The sequence below is a fragment of the Trachemys scripta genome, chromosome 2, assembly GCF_013100865.1.
Source record: "Trachemys scripta elegans isolate TJP31775 chromosome 2, CAS_Tse_1.0, whole genome shotgun sequence".
Lineage (NCBI taxonomy): Eukaryota > Metazoa > Chordata > Testudines > Emydidae > Trachemys > Trachemys scripta.
The window spans coordinates 25318452-25335054 of NC_048299.1; positions in this window are offsets into that span (position 1 = coordinate 25318452).

Consider the following 16603-nt stretch of genomic DNA (forward strand, 5'->3'; position numbering starts at 1 on the left):
CTCTTGGGAGAGCGGCTATTTTATAACCCACTTTTTCCTGCTGAAGCTGCTTCCTCCAGGAGCCTGTTTTCTGCCTTTACTCTGGCTGGGTTGACCAAGCTGTCTTATCTGATTGTTCCTAGTTGGAAGCTAGAAGTCAGTGACAGCTCTTGGTGTTCAGACCAGAATCTGGTCTGTGCATGTTTTGGATAATGTCCTCTCTGAATTCCAGGTGGTGCTCCTTCAATGGGCTACAGGGATTGTTCTTCCGGGGGAATTATGTGTTCCCCTCACTAGGTGTCTTCCCTTCTGAGGATGAGATCATTGTGCAACCTGGCAGACTGTTGTCCTGGAAGGGCTTGGTGAATGTTCCTTTTGCAACCAAGTCCAAGAAACAACTCTGTGGTATATGTGTCAATATTATGCCACCCTCTCTAATCTCCCTGGTACACCTAGAGGATGCTTCCTTCCTTGGGAAGTCTATATCCCCAGCTTGGAGGACATTGTATAAACCTCCTCTTTCTAAGCACACTAGTAACATGCAGCGGAGGGCCCTGCATAGCATAGCATAATAGCTATCAATTGTGTTGTGCATCATATTACCCATGAGGTGTCTGTGCAGTGCCCTTTTCGTTACGTTTCAGAAGCAGTGTTTCATTTTTTCCTACATCACCCTTGTTTTAGTACTCTTTTTGTTTTTTTGCAGCAACTTTTCAACAATTTCAGACTGTTTTTCTCCAAGCCCCTGTTTGTTAGCCCCTGGCTAACTTTTTGCTGAGTCAGGCAAAACTAGCCATTTTGAAATCGCACCAGAAAAAGAATGGCCGGGGTAGAGCAGGGTGATGTGCTCGGGCTGTTCCACACACTGGTTGTGGCCAGACTGCAGATTGATTGCACCTTTTATAAACTGACTTGTAACCAGGACGCTTTTCAGTTGACTTTGTGTGTTAACAGTATTTTGAGTGAACTTGGGCATAATGATGCTTTAGTGATCCATGTTTAGTGTTCACTTAAAATATATTTTTCTTTATTTTATTCATATATTTCTGTGTATATACTTACATTGTATAACATTTAATAGTGTTTAATGTGATTTTATGTGAATAAAAGTGTTTTTTATGCCATGTCATCTCTCTCTCTCTTCCTTCCTCCTTCCCTCCAATCTTACACAGTCCCCATGATTGTAGTGTCTAATCATTACAGAATTTTATCTTCAGAAGTAGGGATTGAGAAGTACAAGCACCACACTCAAGACTGTTCTTCTGCAAGCTGAATTCCTAGGCCCTGCTGATATAGGAACCTGTGACACATTACCCTTCCATCATGACATTTTGAACTATTATATTTCAATATATTGTGTATCGGTAGTGAAAATGAAGTACATGCCCAATCAGCAAATAGACAGATTCCCCATATTTATTATTATTTTAATGGTGGCCTCTAAAGGGAAAAATTGAGTGTATGGACTTTTTTGATTTATAAAGAAGTCCTGCAAGATAATATTTTAAATTGTTCCCTGTTTGTTTTTACCTTAGAAATTATCAAATTTGTCTTCCTTGATTTTGTCGGAGGACCAGAGAACTGGAGGGAAAGATTTCTTAATACTTAAGTATGGAGGGATTGAATTCCATATATATGGAGCCATTGTGAACAAGAACAGTATCTATTGACCCCTCACAAACAACATCAACTTATCTAGTCTGTCTTCTCTAAGACCCAGTTTGGCTCCCCACCAAAATTCTGAAAGCATTAATTCTTTCCCTCTATTAAAATTTGTTGAATCAAAGTGTTTGATGTGTGCTTATTGAAAAAAAGCAGTAATACAGAGTATGGATAATTCTGTTTTGCGTTCATATTCAGTCTACAAACCCCCCCAAAACCAGTTTCCAAATAATAATCCTCCTGATTATTTAATTATCTTAATTATATACATACTGAGAGCATAATACATATATTTCTATTTCCCCAAATTGTTTCTGTGGTGCTTGAATTAGAAAGGAATTATCAAAACCTTTTATAGATAAAATTGGAAGAATTATATTATATATATTGGGAGAACATCAATATAATGGAATTGGTCTTTTACCTATTCTAAGAATGGAAAAAGGATAAATCCTTTAGATTGTTCACTGCATGCTGGATTCTAACTACTGCACAGGCACACAGAGGCATAAGGGGATGTAATGGGAGTAAGAATGACCCTGGGCATGTTACCCAGTTCTTAGGTCCTGATGCAGGAGAGTAAAAAGTGGGAACTGTGCATCCACTACAGGTAGGTGGCAAGGAGAAGGGGGAGCCTTGAGTCTTCTTTCCTTTCTCCTTGTTAGAATCATAGAATATCAAGGTTGGAAGGGACCTTAAGAGATTATCTAGTCCAACCCCCTGCTCAAGGTAGGACCAATCCCCAGACAGATTTTTTTTTTTTTTTTTTGCTACAGATCCCTAAATGGCCCCCCCTCAAGAATTGAGCTCATAACCCTGGGCTTAGTAGGCCCATGCTCAAACCACTGAGCTATCTGTCCCCCCCTGCTAATGATTTAGCCAGTACAGGAGATGTCCTAATTTCCTCCTTGTCCTGTTCCTGAGGCGATGCAGATAGACACCTCCCCCTACACAGGTTTTATGGCAAAGCCTGAATGTAACCCTAAATTGGGTGATTGTACATCATCAATAACTAATTTGATTGGGGTTTCTATCACTATTGTGAACTCCACAGAATCCCTTTTAATGACTGAGGTAGCAGCCAGAGTCTATTTTTTTCAAAGGAGAAAATAATGTGCACACTTAGTTCCCCTGAATTGTCTTTTAGCTTTTGCTTTTTGTCACAATAGAAAGGGGAACATTAGAGATCATTTATATGATCTTTGTGCTCTCCAGTTTGCAAATTAATTCCAGTTAATTGGACACCATCAAATTAGGCCTGAATAAAGACTGGGAGTGGATGGGTCACTACAAAAAGTAATTTTCCCTCTGTCGATACTCACACCTTCTTGTCAACTGTTGGGAATGGATTGCATTCCTTGATTACATTGGCCTCGTTAGCACTACAAAAGTAATCAACTGTTGAGAATAGACCACTTCCACCTTAATTGAATTGGTCTCCCTTAGCACTGACCCCCCCCACTTGGTAAGGCAACTCCCATCTTTTCATGTGCTGTAATATACACACTGCTTACAGTATTTTTTCACTCCATGCATCTGATAAAGTGGGTTCTAGCCCACGAAAGCTTATGCCCAAATAAATTTGTTAGTCTAAGGTGCCACAAGGACTCCTTGTTGTTTTTGCTGATACAGACTAACATGGCTAGCACTCTGAAATCTACAATTATGAAAGCATTAATCCTTTTCAGCTATTAAATGCTGGTTGAATGTAAATATTTGGTAAGTGTTTATTGAACAGTAGCACAGACTCAGACTATAGGTAATGTTTTATACTCAGTTTAAAAAAAAGATTCAAAGTAGAGTTCTATTATTTTATTATCACATGCACAAATACAGTCATACAAAACAGTTGTTTTCATAGTGACTTCATTATTTACAGCATGTCTTTATACTTCCTATAAAATGACTGCAAACTAGCTACAACAACTCTCCAGCCTGAGTCAGAGAAACTCCCTGAAGCACATCTATTGCTCTGTCATTTCATGATAGCAGGCCTCTTCAAAATAGGTTCATTGTCTTATACCAGAGGCCCTGATCCTCAGCCTTCTTAATTGTTTTAATCTGGAACTTCAGCTTGAAATGTTTTAAAGGTCTCTTTTTAATGATTACTCTGCCAGAAATAAGCATGAGAGACAAAGTGGGTAAGGTAATATCTTTTATTGACATCTACCTTGCATTTAGCTGTGACGCTCGGAGTACCTTTCCCAGACCTGAAGAAGAACGCCATGTGGTTCGAAAGCTTGTCTCTCTCACCATCAGAAGTTGGTCCAGTAAAAAATATTACCTCACCCTCCTTGCCTGTCTAATATCCGGGGACTGACACAGCTACAACTATACAGCATACAGAAATAAGCAAGGTCATTGGTCTAATCACCAAGACAAAGAATTATTCTCTCTTAATATTTTTCATGAGGAAGAGGCATTAGATTAATGTTCACCTAAGTAATATGACTAATGGCATGATTAGAAACTAGCTCCCAGTTGAAAAGAATGAATGTAAACCATCTAATCAGACAAAATTATTGTGGTTTTTTTTAATTATTTGTAGCACTGTAAGGTCACATGAAGTCCAATCTGCTAATTTATTCATCCTTGTCTCTATATCTTAGTTCTCCCTTTTGTCTCTAGAACAATCATCAGTTATAATTAAAGGAAAGCTAAGCAGTTAGCTTGACAAGCTTGGGATTTGGGAATTACTATAGTCATTAAAAGATCTTCTGATAACCTCATTATGTTTAATCAACCACACACCATCAGGTTTCCCTCTGTCATGCACAATGCAAACTACATCAAGTACAGCAGTAGCTCAAGACCATGGACCAAATTCATCCCTTTGTGTAACTTAACTGAAGTAAGTGTAGAGATACTGTAAAAAGCAACAGAGATACTGCAGATGCATTCATCTCAGTGATGTTAGAACTTTAAGACTGTAGCCAGAATGGGTTAACAACAACTACCTTTCTTGTATTTGACACGAGCATGTGGTAACAATCAGAATTCTGCCAATATACCTTCTGAAGGATAACAAACTACACTCAGATTTAACTTTTCAGTGTTGTGCTTTGATTTGTTGACCACCCTCCTGTTCTCCTTGGATATCTTACCCAAAAAGTGTGCATAAAAGTAATTACAGGCACATATCACATGTGAATTAGTTGGTACCTCATGCACAAGTTCATATCATCATCTTTTTGCTGGGCTGAAGTGCATATTAGTTATTGCCAGTAAAGTACACACAATTCTCAAAGCCATAATTAAAAGCCTATTATAATACATGTAACATTTACTTTCTTAGCTATTTTTTTTTCTCTTTGGATTTAGACAGTAATAAAAAGGGGGTCTATCTAAGGCTCTAGGTACCTTGATCCAAATTATATGAGCAAAATTAAATTATCACTTACAGCCATCAGCCCCCAACAAAATACAAAATTCCCTTTCCCAATCTAACGCCATTACATAATAAAGTGCTACATACCATTTTTGAATATTTAATAGATCACTGATGAGTATTTTCAAATGAACAGAATGTTGCAACACACTGTAAAGGACTACCATATGCTTCATAATTTGCTCACATATGAGCTCATATCAGTGGTCAAAGGTCACTAACAAGCTGATTAAAACATGTGCCTGCTAGACATCTTTCAACATGTCAAAATGTGTAACTTTCTGCCATGCATTTTACAGTGAAGAAGTTTTTTCTTCTATAGCATTGTCATTTGTTTTGCCAGTTTGCTTTAGACTGAAAAAGTACTATATTCTGTTTGATAGTAGACAGCTGCTGCTATCTCTGAGCATGACAATTCTTCCGTAGAACTACAGAATAAGATTCACTGTTCTATTTGTTGTCTCTCTCTCTGAAGACTAAGGAACAGAATTTCAGAGAGACTGAAGACATTCCTTCCCTTTTGTTTTCTTCTTAAATTCTGTTTAATTAAGTAAGCACATAATGAAATACTTCCCTTCTCCTATTACACATTAACAGACTGCACAGTTTCTAAGTATATAAAAACAAGGGAGAGTTGACAAGATGATAGTGTTTATTCAGGCTCAGTTTGAGTTTTGAGGGCAAATTTGCATCAGTTTTTATTTTGTCTAACCACTTCCCCTAACTCTAGTTTTTAGAGTGTGAAGTTTACTACATTACTCAAATATTTTAGAATTGTATTTCTTTGCTCACCACCTCTTGGGGTGAACCTGAAAGAATGCTATTCCCTCCCTCTTTTAATAACCATATTCAAAGACCCCATATTAAGAAAAACGTCCATCCAGCATAAAGGAACAAGAGATCACTCCAGAGGTTACCAATAACTTATCATGGATGTGCCCTTGAGGAACAGAAGAAAGCCACATTCACTTGAATGGAACTTACCTGTGTCCTGTAGGAACAGAACTGGGCTATGTGAGTTCATCAGAGTGAACTCATGCAAAGTAATGTGAGGTGCTTCATCACCACAAAGGAGTATGTGTGAAGTATCCACAGAATTCCCAATTGTTATTAGCCCACTAGCTCAGGCATGAGCAGAGGATCCAAAATCAGACATGGAATTCATTTCCTGACTGCTATATCAACAAACTCACTCTCCTGTAGACTTTTTCAGATGTAGGCTCCTAATATTTCACCCAAATAGAGAATATGATCAGGTCAGCTACCTTAGAAGTTTGCTGAAGTATACATTTCTACATACTATATTAGGGAACAATTCTAGAACATATTTAGTGTCCTGAACTCCCACCAGTTTCTTTGGGAGAACCATATTCTCAGCACCCCTTCAAGAGGCATTCAGCACTTGGCAGGTGTTGGCCTTTATGTTTGGGTTAAGATTTTGTTGTCGGAATACTGTAGAAATAAAAAGGGTGCCCATATCCAGGGCGATGCTATTGTTTTCTTTCTGTATAGAAAATACAATATATGGTTTGGATTAGACTTTAGAATTTACCAAACACCTGACCTCCAGAACAACTTGGGTCAGCATGACAGCAAAATATTTTGATAGTGATGGGCTAAGCTGTATTCTGCTACCTTCTCTCTAATGGTAAATGCATCATTTTCGTGGAAGTGGCCTATTACCAGCACAGGCAGAGCTAACCATTTTGATGCAATCATTCCTTCCCAATACAAATGATCAAAAATGAAACTATTCCTACAATGGGTACAATTCACAAGTGCAATTTAGCAAGAAATTAGTTTTGGGTCATTGACATCAATGTGAAACAGCATATAACTAATGAAACAAATGACACAAAACTAATGAAAGATCAGGAGAAATTATTATGAAGTCCTTTCTATTTCTATAAGCAGTTTAAAAAGTTGATACTCTAATGGCTTTCAGTTTGCAATTATCTATAGCCTGTATTTTTCAGACAATCATTGATCATGTTCAGGGGCTAAGAACTGAATTTCATTGCAGCTCCCAAAAATCCATTCTGTCTACAACCACTTTGACAAATGGGACACACCAGCTGCCAATTATGCTAATTTTGAGGGGCAATCAACTGCCAGGTATTACTGAACTGTCCAATCTCTTTTTATTTATTCTCCAACTCAGTTTTAAATGAGTGACATTTTTGTGTTATTTAGCCTCTTTTTTCTGTTATTTCTAATAAATCACACTAAAATGGAACCCTCTCATTTCTTGTCCCTATGCTCCTTGCCACGACATTATGGAGTTCATACTTCACTCAATGAATCACCAACTGCTTTTGACAATATTACTCTTCCCCAAAGAGTCTATTTCATATTAGCCATATATATAATTGCTCCTGGTGACATCTCTTTTTTATAGAGTGTCATCTACACTAAAACCTGATTCTAAAAGGCACTGAAGTTAATGTGAGCACAACGGCCTGATCCAAATGCCACTGAAGTCAATGAGAGCCTTTCCATTGACTTCAATGGGCTTTGGACCAGGCACCAAGCCTTTAGAAAATATCACTGACATTCTTAGATGCTTAGACGCTTAGAATAAGTGCCAGACTTATTTTGCCAGTTGTTTAAGCCAATTGGAAGAACATCCTTGTGTTCTTCATAAAATAAACAAATACAATCTATGAGGGGCACCTGGCTTGATGTATTAGGCATTTATATATTGAGGGTGCTATAAAGTCCACCTGTAATCAGATCCATGCAGGCAGACTTTTATACCTAGACAGACTGCCACTGACTTCCATGGGTGTCTGCATGACTTAAAGGTGCATCCAGACAGATCCAATGATAGGATCATTGATGAAATATCTACACAACATATATAGCTATTCTGAGTCTGATAGCCACACAGAGAAGGTGAGTAGATCTGGCACCTATAATGAGAGGACCACAGCCATTTTATAGTGTGGTATGTACTCTCTATGGCATGTCAATGTTTTATAAAATGGACTACTCTACTAAGGTACAATGATATTACTAGCTAATGAATTGAGTATAAAGCCTTCAGGGTTTGGTCATGATAGCATTAATGAACTGGAACCTAGTCTTTAGTTCACAAAGCAGTGAACCTCTTTAATGCACCTGGAAGAAGAATGAGTTAGACAAAATCAAACCACCAAGGCAACACTCCACCTTGTAAGAATTCTCTCACTCCCAAGACTCAGAGATTGAATAGCTTTTAAAGCCATGATTATGTAGTGTGACCTTCAGCATAACACAGGCCATAGATTTCCACTCAGCAATTTCTGCATTTAGCCCAACAACTTGTGGTTGAATGACAGCATACCACTTTTACTTCTTCTGGGAAAATTTTCTGTGCTCCAGAGAAGTTAGAGATGGGGGCGGGGGAACCCTATAGGTTACCTACTATAGATTGTTCCCTGTGGTTTATTATCTAACCCAGCCTAAATATAGATGTCTCTAGTAACTGGACTTACATATTATTTCCATATTTTTTGTTCAGCTTTTCAATTAATTGGATAGCACCAATAAAATCTTAAACACAGTATGTGTTAAATATGAGTGTCATAAAGGATATATAATGAAGGACGAGGAGGAATATAATGGAACACTTTGAAAATTAGAACTATTTGTAATAATTATCTCACAGAGGAAAGCTGGAATCCAGAAGATTCAGATAGAGAAAAACAACAGGAAGAGGCAATAATATGGTAATACTTCCTTGCTTTCCTGAAGTAAGGAGCTACCTTGCTCTGTCTTCATAATTAACAACTTGTTCAACAATTCTGAGTTCTTTTAAGGGCTTAGTTTAAAAAAAAATAGTTTGGCTGAGTAGAAACTACAAAGAAGTTTACTGGGAGTTATGAATAAAGAGCAGACTACATAAAATACATCACATTCAGAGTTTGGTCTCAACAGGACTGCTTGAAACTCACCAAGGTTCAATTAGCCTACACAGTGTTCTGGAACTTTCTTATGTGCAATGCATTCTGGGGCATCCCACCCCCAGGGGTCAAAGGGCAGTCAAGTGGTGTCAGTGGAAATAAAGAAATTATTCTTGCTTCTTCAACTGTGGAATTGGAGGACAATCTGATTGCCACCCATAAGCATAAAATCATAGAATTATAGGTCTGGAAGGGATGTCAAGAGGTCATCTAATTGAGTCCCTGCACTCATGGCAGGATTAAGTATAATCTAGACCATCCCTGACAGGTGTTTGTCTAATCTGCTCTTAAAAATCTCCAATGATGGAGTTTCCACAACCTCCCTGGCCAATTTATTCCAATGCTTAACCACCCAAACAGTTAGAAAGATTTTCCTAATGTCCAACCTAAACCTTCCTTTCTGCTATTTTAGCCCATTGCTTCTTGTCCTGTCCTCAGAGGTTAAGGAGAATACTTTTTATCCCTCATCCTTGTAACAGCCTTTTATGTACTGGAAAACTGTTATCACATCCCCCCTCAGTCTTCTCTTCTCCAGACTAAACAAACACAGTTTTTTCAATCTTCCCTCATAGGTCATGTTTTCTAGACTTTTAATTATTTTTGTTGCTCTTGTCTGCACTTTCTCCAATTTGTACACATCTTTCCTGAAATGTGGCACCAAGAACTTGACACAATACTCCACTGGAGACCTAATTAGCGTGGAGTAGATTGGAAAAATTACTTCTTGTGTCTTGCTTACAACACTCCTGCTAATACATCCCAGAATGATGATGGGTTTTTTTTGCAGCAGTGTTACACTGTCGACTCACATTTAGCCTGTGGTCCACTATGACTCCCAGATCCCTTTCTGCAGTATTCCTTCCCAGACAGTCATTTCCCATTTTGTATGTGTGCAACTGGTTGTTCCTTTCTAAATGAAGTACTTTGCATTTATCCTTATGTTCTTCAGACCATTTCTCCAGTTTGTCCAGATCATTTTTGAGTTTTAATCCTATCCTCCAACACTTTCAACCCCTACTAGCTTGGTATGGTCCGCAAGCTTTATAAGTATATTCTCTATGCCATTATCTAAATCATTGATGATGATATTGAACAGAACAGGACCCAGAACTAATCCCTGCAGGACCTACTTGATATGCCCTTCCAGCTTATCTATGAATGACTGAAAACTACTCTCTGGGGTGGTTTTCCAACCAGTTATTCACCCACCTTATAGTAGCTCCATCTAAATTGTATTTCACTAGTTTTTTATGAGAAGATCAAGTGAGACAGTATCAAAAACCCTACCAAAGTCAAGATATACCACATCTACCACTTCCATCCTATCCACAATGCTTGTTACTCTGTCAAAGAAAGCTATTAGGTTGTTTTGACATGGTTTGTTCTTGACAAATCCATGCTGACTGTTACTTATCACCTGATTCTCTTCTAGGTATCTGCAAATTGATTGCTTAATTATTTGCTCCATTAGCTTTCCGGGTACTACTGAAGTTAAGATGACTGGTCTGCAATTCCCCGCATTGTCCTTATTTCCCTTTTTAGATATGTGCCCTTTTCCAGTCCCCTGGAACCTCTCCTGTCTTACATGACTTTTCAGAGATAATTGCAAATGGCTCAGATATCTGCTCAGTCAGCTCCTTAAGTACTTTAGGATGTTTTTCATCAGGTCCTGGTGACCTGAAGACATGTAACTTGTCTATGTAATTTTTTGAATTGTTCTTTCCCTATTTTAGCCTCTGATCCTACCTCATTTTCACTGACATTCACCATGTTAGATGTCCAATCACTACTAATTTTTTTGGTTAAAACTGAAACAAAAGTCATTTAACACTTCTGCCATTTCAACATTTTCTGTCATTGTTCCCCTCCCCACCCATTGAGTAATGGGCCTACCCTATCCTTGGTCTTCTTGCTTCTTATGTATTTATAGCATGTTTTCTTGTTACCCTTTATGTCTATAGCTAGTTTAGTCTTGTTTTCTTCCTTGGCCTTTCTAATTTTATCCCTACATATTTGTGTTATTTGTTTATATTCACCCTTTGTAATTTGACCTAGTTTCCACTTTCTGTAAGACTCTTTTTTGAGTTTCAGATAATTGAAGATCTCACGGTTAAGCCAGGGTGGTCTCTTGCTATACTTCCTATCTTTCCTACGTAGTGGAATAGTTTGCTCTTGTGCCCTTAATAATGTTGCTTTGAAAAACTGCCAACTCTCTTGAACTGTTTTTCTCCTTAGACTTGCTTCCCATTGATTCTTACCTACCAACTCCCTGAGTTTGCTAAAGTCTGCCTTCTTTAAATCCATTATTTCTATTGCACTGTATTCCCTCCTATCATTCTTTAGAATCATGAACTCTACCATTTCATGATCACTTTCATCTAAGCTGCCTTCCACTTTCAAATTCTCAACCAGTTCCTCCCTATCTGTCAAAATCAAATCTAGAACTGCCTTTCCACTGGTAGCTGTCTCCACCTTCTGAACTAAAGAAAATAATCTCCAATACATTCCAATAACTTCTCGGATGATTTGGACCCTGCTGTATTATTTTCCCAAGATGTGTCTCAGTAGTTGAAGTCCCACATCACCACCAAGTCCGGTGCTTTGGATGATTTTGTTAGTTGTTTAAAAAAAAAAAGCCTTGTCTACCTCTTCTTCCTGGTTAGGTGGTCTGTATTAGACTCCTACCATGACATCACACTTGTTTTTTACCCCTTTTATCCTTACCCAGAGATTTCCATTAATGCCTCACAGAAACAGTAGGTGGTGGTGTTTAATAGCTCTCCTTCACCAGTTAAGATCCAGGGGCAGGGAAAGAGCCAGCATGCCACCCCTAAAGACAATGGCAGTTGGGGTTGTCGAAGGCAGGATGAACACTTGTCTTTTATTTTAAAAGGCATCTCTTATTTTACTAGGCATTCTCTATTTGATGTGTAATGTCCCTGATCACACATCAGGGCAATAATAGACACCACTGAATTTGAGCGGTAATGCAGCAAATCCTATACCATGATGCAATTGTATGGTTGAGACACAGATGGGCAAACAGCCTGCAGACAGTCCATTCTTTTAGTAATCTCAGCCAATGCTCAGTTCTTAGGCAATAAGTCAGCCTCAAGGATTGACTCCAATCAAAGACCAGGACAGAAAGCAAACTCTGCTGCTGTTCACATGGCTTCTCTATCAGAAACTTGTATAATCAAATTAATAACAGACATAAGAACGGCCACACTGGGTCAGACCAAAGGTCCATCTAGTCCAGTATCCTGTCTACCAACAGTGGCCAATGCCAGGTGCCTCAGAGGGAGTGAACCTAACAGGTAATGATCAAGTGATCTTTCTCCTGCCATCCATCTCCACCCTCTGACAAACAGAGGCTAAGGACACCATTCCTTACCCATCCTGGCTAATAGCCATTAATGGACTTAACCTCCATGAATTTATCCAGTTCTCTTTTAAACTCTGTTATAGTCCTAGCCTTCACAACCTCCTCAGGCAAGGAGTTCCACAAGTTGACTGTGCACTGTGTGAAGAAGAGCTTCCTTTTATTTGTTTTATACCTGCTGCCCATTAATTTCATTTGGTGGCCCCTAGTTCTTGTATTATGGGAATAAGTAAATAACTTTTCCTTATCTACTTTTTCCATATCTCTCCCTGAGACTGAATATTTGCTCGTAGTCTAAGAAAAAGAATGATACACATTGTCCTTCACATTCTTTCTTGTGTATGATTTTGTACCACATACATTGTGAGATTCTGTTGTAATCTACTGTCTCAAATAAATATTGCCCTGTATTTTTCATACAGTTGCCTAATATTTCCTTGAAACACCTTAATAGCTGGCTACAGGGAGCGTCCTCCTAGAATGAATCTGTAATTTAGAGTTCATTAAACTGACTGAATTGAACTGAATGATAAATTTCACCAACATTTGTGTGACCTAAAATTGATGAGCTGAGCAAATCCCTGTTTCTGATAAGTTTATAACTGATATTCTATTGGGAAAGGGAGAAATATAAGGAAAAGTACTCCTGGGTGAAATTTTAAGCATTCAGATATTTGGATCAGGTAGGTTTACATGAACATCCGTCCTGTGGAATAAGTGCTAGAAATCTCACTTGAAAAGGATTTCATGAAAGTTCTATTACTTTTTTAATTTTGTGTGGTTTTGAAATAACATGAAAAAAGTCTTTCTTGTGGTATTTCAATATTTCCACATCCAGTCCCACACAAACCCAGGAATTGCAGAGGGTTGCAAAATCAAAACAGAAAGTTAATTAAAAAAAATTCTGAAGCTCAAAATAATATGGTTTTGGTTTGGATCAGGTTTTGATGAAATGTTCAAGATAGTTTCTTATTTTAGCCAAAATGACCAATCCAACTTTAGAAACAATCAGGGAAACATAAAAAAAAAAAATTCAGCTTCTTCCCAGTTCTATTTGCATGCTTGGTCAGTTTCACCAAACATACCACAACTGTTCTGCTGGATACTGTTATGTTTTTATAAATCCCTCACTGTGGTACAGCTCTTGCTGCTAATCCAGACGTTTACTAATCCAGTTTATAAAAGACCTTTAGTAAGATTAGCAATGTTTTATACTTGGAGGAACGACTTTACCGTGAAATGCTGACATCTGGCAGCATAATCCAAACGGCTTCATAATAACACATTAAACAGTTAGTAGTCAAACATTGTAAACAAAAGTTTGAACATCTTATGTGGTTGTTTAAACAATATCACAAACAGAATAGCATTGGTGGTCTTTAAACCTAAATGAAAGATTTTACATGAATATACCCAAGTGTTAATGTCCTTGACTTGCAGAAAATAAAAAACAAAAACAAGTAAACTGTTTTAAAACAGTTTGTGCTGGATCGTCAGTTTCTCTGAGCATGAGCTCAGAGGCGCATGGGAAACATGACACTATGCCAGCTCCCTACTGCCTCAATCCCAGGGACACCAGGGAACAAATCAGCCTCCTGACATAATTTATAGCTGTCATCAGCCAGGGCTCAGCTAGTCTTGTGTGGTTTTGGCCCCATCTCTAACATGTCTCTCCTTGCCCCCAGCAAACCCCATATGAGAAGCACTGGGGAGTGGGTGGCATCGAGTGAGTTATGCTGGCTTTACATTACTTGAAGGATTCCCTCTACACCAAAGAAATTCCTGGATTCTTTAGGGCCATTCTCTGGCTTCTTGGGGCTAGAATAATGGCCAAGAGTCTGACTGTATTTAAGAGACTTGATTTTTAGAGAACACAGAGTTTTTCTCTCTTTGTCCTTTTATTAAACCACCTGTTGAGAAACCTGGTCCTGTTCCAGTAAGCCCGTACTCAATGAATAGCCCTATCTCACATGAGTGGTCACTGGTATTTGCAAGGACCTTTCACATGATTGGGCCCCAAACAAAGATCTATTGTAGATATGGGGAAGGAATAAAGCTCTGCATATAATGGGTCTGCTCCTGCAATCTATGTCTAGGCAACAACCCCATGAAGAGAGACTGCAGGAAGCACTGTACTTGCAGTTTGTGTTTAACTCCAGTCTATAATGCACGCTCAGCTTCACCCAGTCAAAAGAATCTTCTCCCACTCACTTTCTGACAAGAGCAAAAAATCCAATACTGATTCACAGTCACGGGAAGCAAGTGAGAACATAGTGTCCTCTGAGAGCGCTGATGATCAGCAAACTTTTTGACTTGTATCTCTCTGTGCAGTGCTGAGGATGATGTATGTGATCAAACATGCTCCAGCCTAGTTTTCTTATCTAAGCTGCAGAGTTAATTAAAAAACAAAATAACGGCTTGATGTCTTGAACTATGAAAGGATTATATCTAGCTATGAAATAAAGTGCATGTGCAATATAGCAGAATGGTAGTTATAGTGTACACCAATACACTAGATGTTAAATATGTTTAACATAAGTCATCTCAATATGTTTTGAGATGACTTATGTTAAAGGATTATTAAGGCTCACAGTACCATCAGATTTCAGACCTATGTATGGAAAAACTGCATGTTTTGAGATAAGAGGAAAAACATAGTTTATAACTGTAAAATGACCCTTAAGCTACTTTGATGCAGTTACTTAGTGAGAAGGATGCTTTGGGGAGATAATCAAAGTAAGATGATAAGATCCTTTCCCAAATTCTTAGGGCTTGATTCTCTTCTGGAAATGTGTACGTGGGATTTTAATAGGTCCCACTGCAAGTTCATCAAACAGCCAAAAGTGGTATGCGCTAAGTGCTCCACCCTGCTTATACACAGAAAGGGTTAAAGAAAAGTCTGGGGAAGAAAATACCTTTCCTTTAACCAGGATAAAGCCAGTGATTACAACTCCTTTATTATGAAGATGGAACACATTCATTTATGTATCTTGTTTATATGTTTTTTATTAAGTTTCTGGTGAAAAATTAATTAACTAAATTGAACCTGTGATTTTTACACAGTCTTCTGCCTCTAATGTAACAAATGTGGTTACTTTGGAAGCCCCCATCCGACTTTGGTTTTGCTGCTTAAAGTATAGTGAGGGGTGTTTGACTATCACAGCTCTGTCACCCAACAAATGGCTACAAATTATGTGCAATTATATACGTGTGTGTCTGGGGTGGGGGGTGGCAGGGAATTTTCCAAAGTGATTAAAGGCCATATTTTCATAGCTATTTAAAGGTATTTAGGTGCATAAAGATGCAGATAGGTGCTTAAGAGGGTGGGGAGAGGGTTCGAAATACCAACACTGGTTAAGTGCCTAACTCCCATAGAGATTTAGGTTCCTAACCTGCTTAGGCACTTTTGAAAATCCCACTCAGTGCTTATCTGCACTTTTAAACATCTGGCTGTATGTTTTTGAAAGTGGGACTTAGGCTCCTAAGTTACTTAAGCACTTCCTAAATTTTTACCCAAGATCCCTAAATGTTTTAGCTCTGAAAACCTGCCCCAGTTATTCTGAGAACTACAATTGTACCTGAGCAAGGATTGTATTGTGCCTAACTTTAGAGTATGCAGTTGATTTATTACAATGAACAATATTTCCAGTAAAACCAATAAACAAGATGTGCCTGAATCTGCATTGTTAACTTTATGCTACCATTTCTAATCTTTGCAAAAGAATATAATCTGATTTCAGGTACTGTATAAGTGATGATGAGTTTAGAGCTATGCCAAACACGTGCGCGCGCACACACACACACACAAAAGCTTCCTGTCATACTTGAACTGAAACAAGACCAAAGATCACATTCCCGAATAATTGCATTGCTTGATGACAGAGGAGTATTCTAACTGACCACTATCTGTTAACTTTACTCTAGATAAATAGATGGCTGAATGAGCACTTTACTGGGAGCTCAATACATTTTATTCTTAAGGTTTGAGTAGATCAGCACATCTCTAATCGAAACTAAGCTCTTGCCTTATGGAATTCTGGTCTGAATGATTATAGTTTATGGATGGCAACCCTGTACACTGAACAAGATGGATGGTAGTGTGACAGTGTACCCCATAAGGCTTTATGGGGGGGTGCTTATAAATGTATGTCTGACATAACTGGAATATGTTTTGTGCTGCCTGTGCCATGTAACATATCTCCATAAAGGTTATGGTCTACTATATCTAGTCATCCTATTTGTACATAT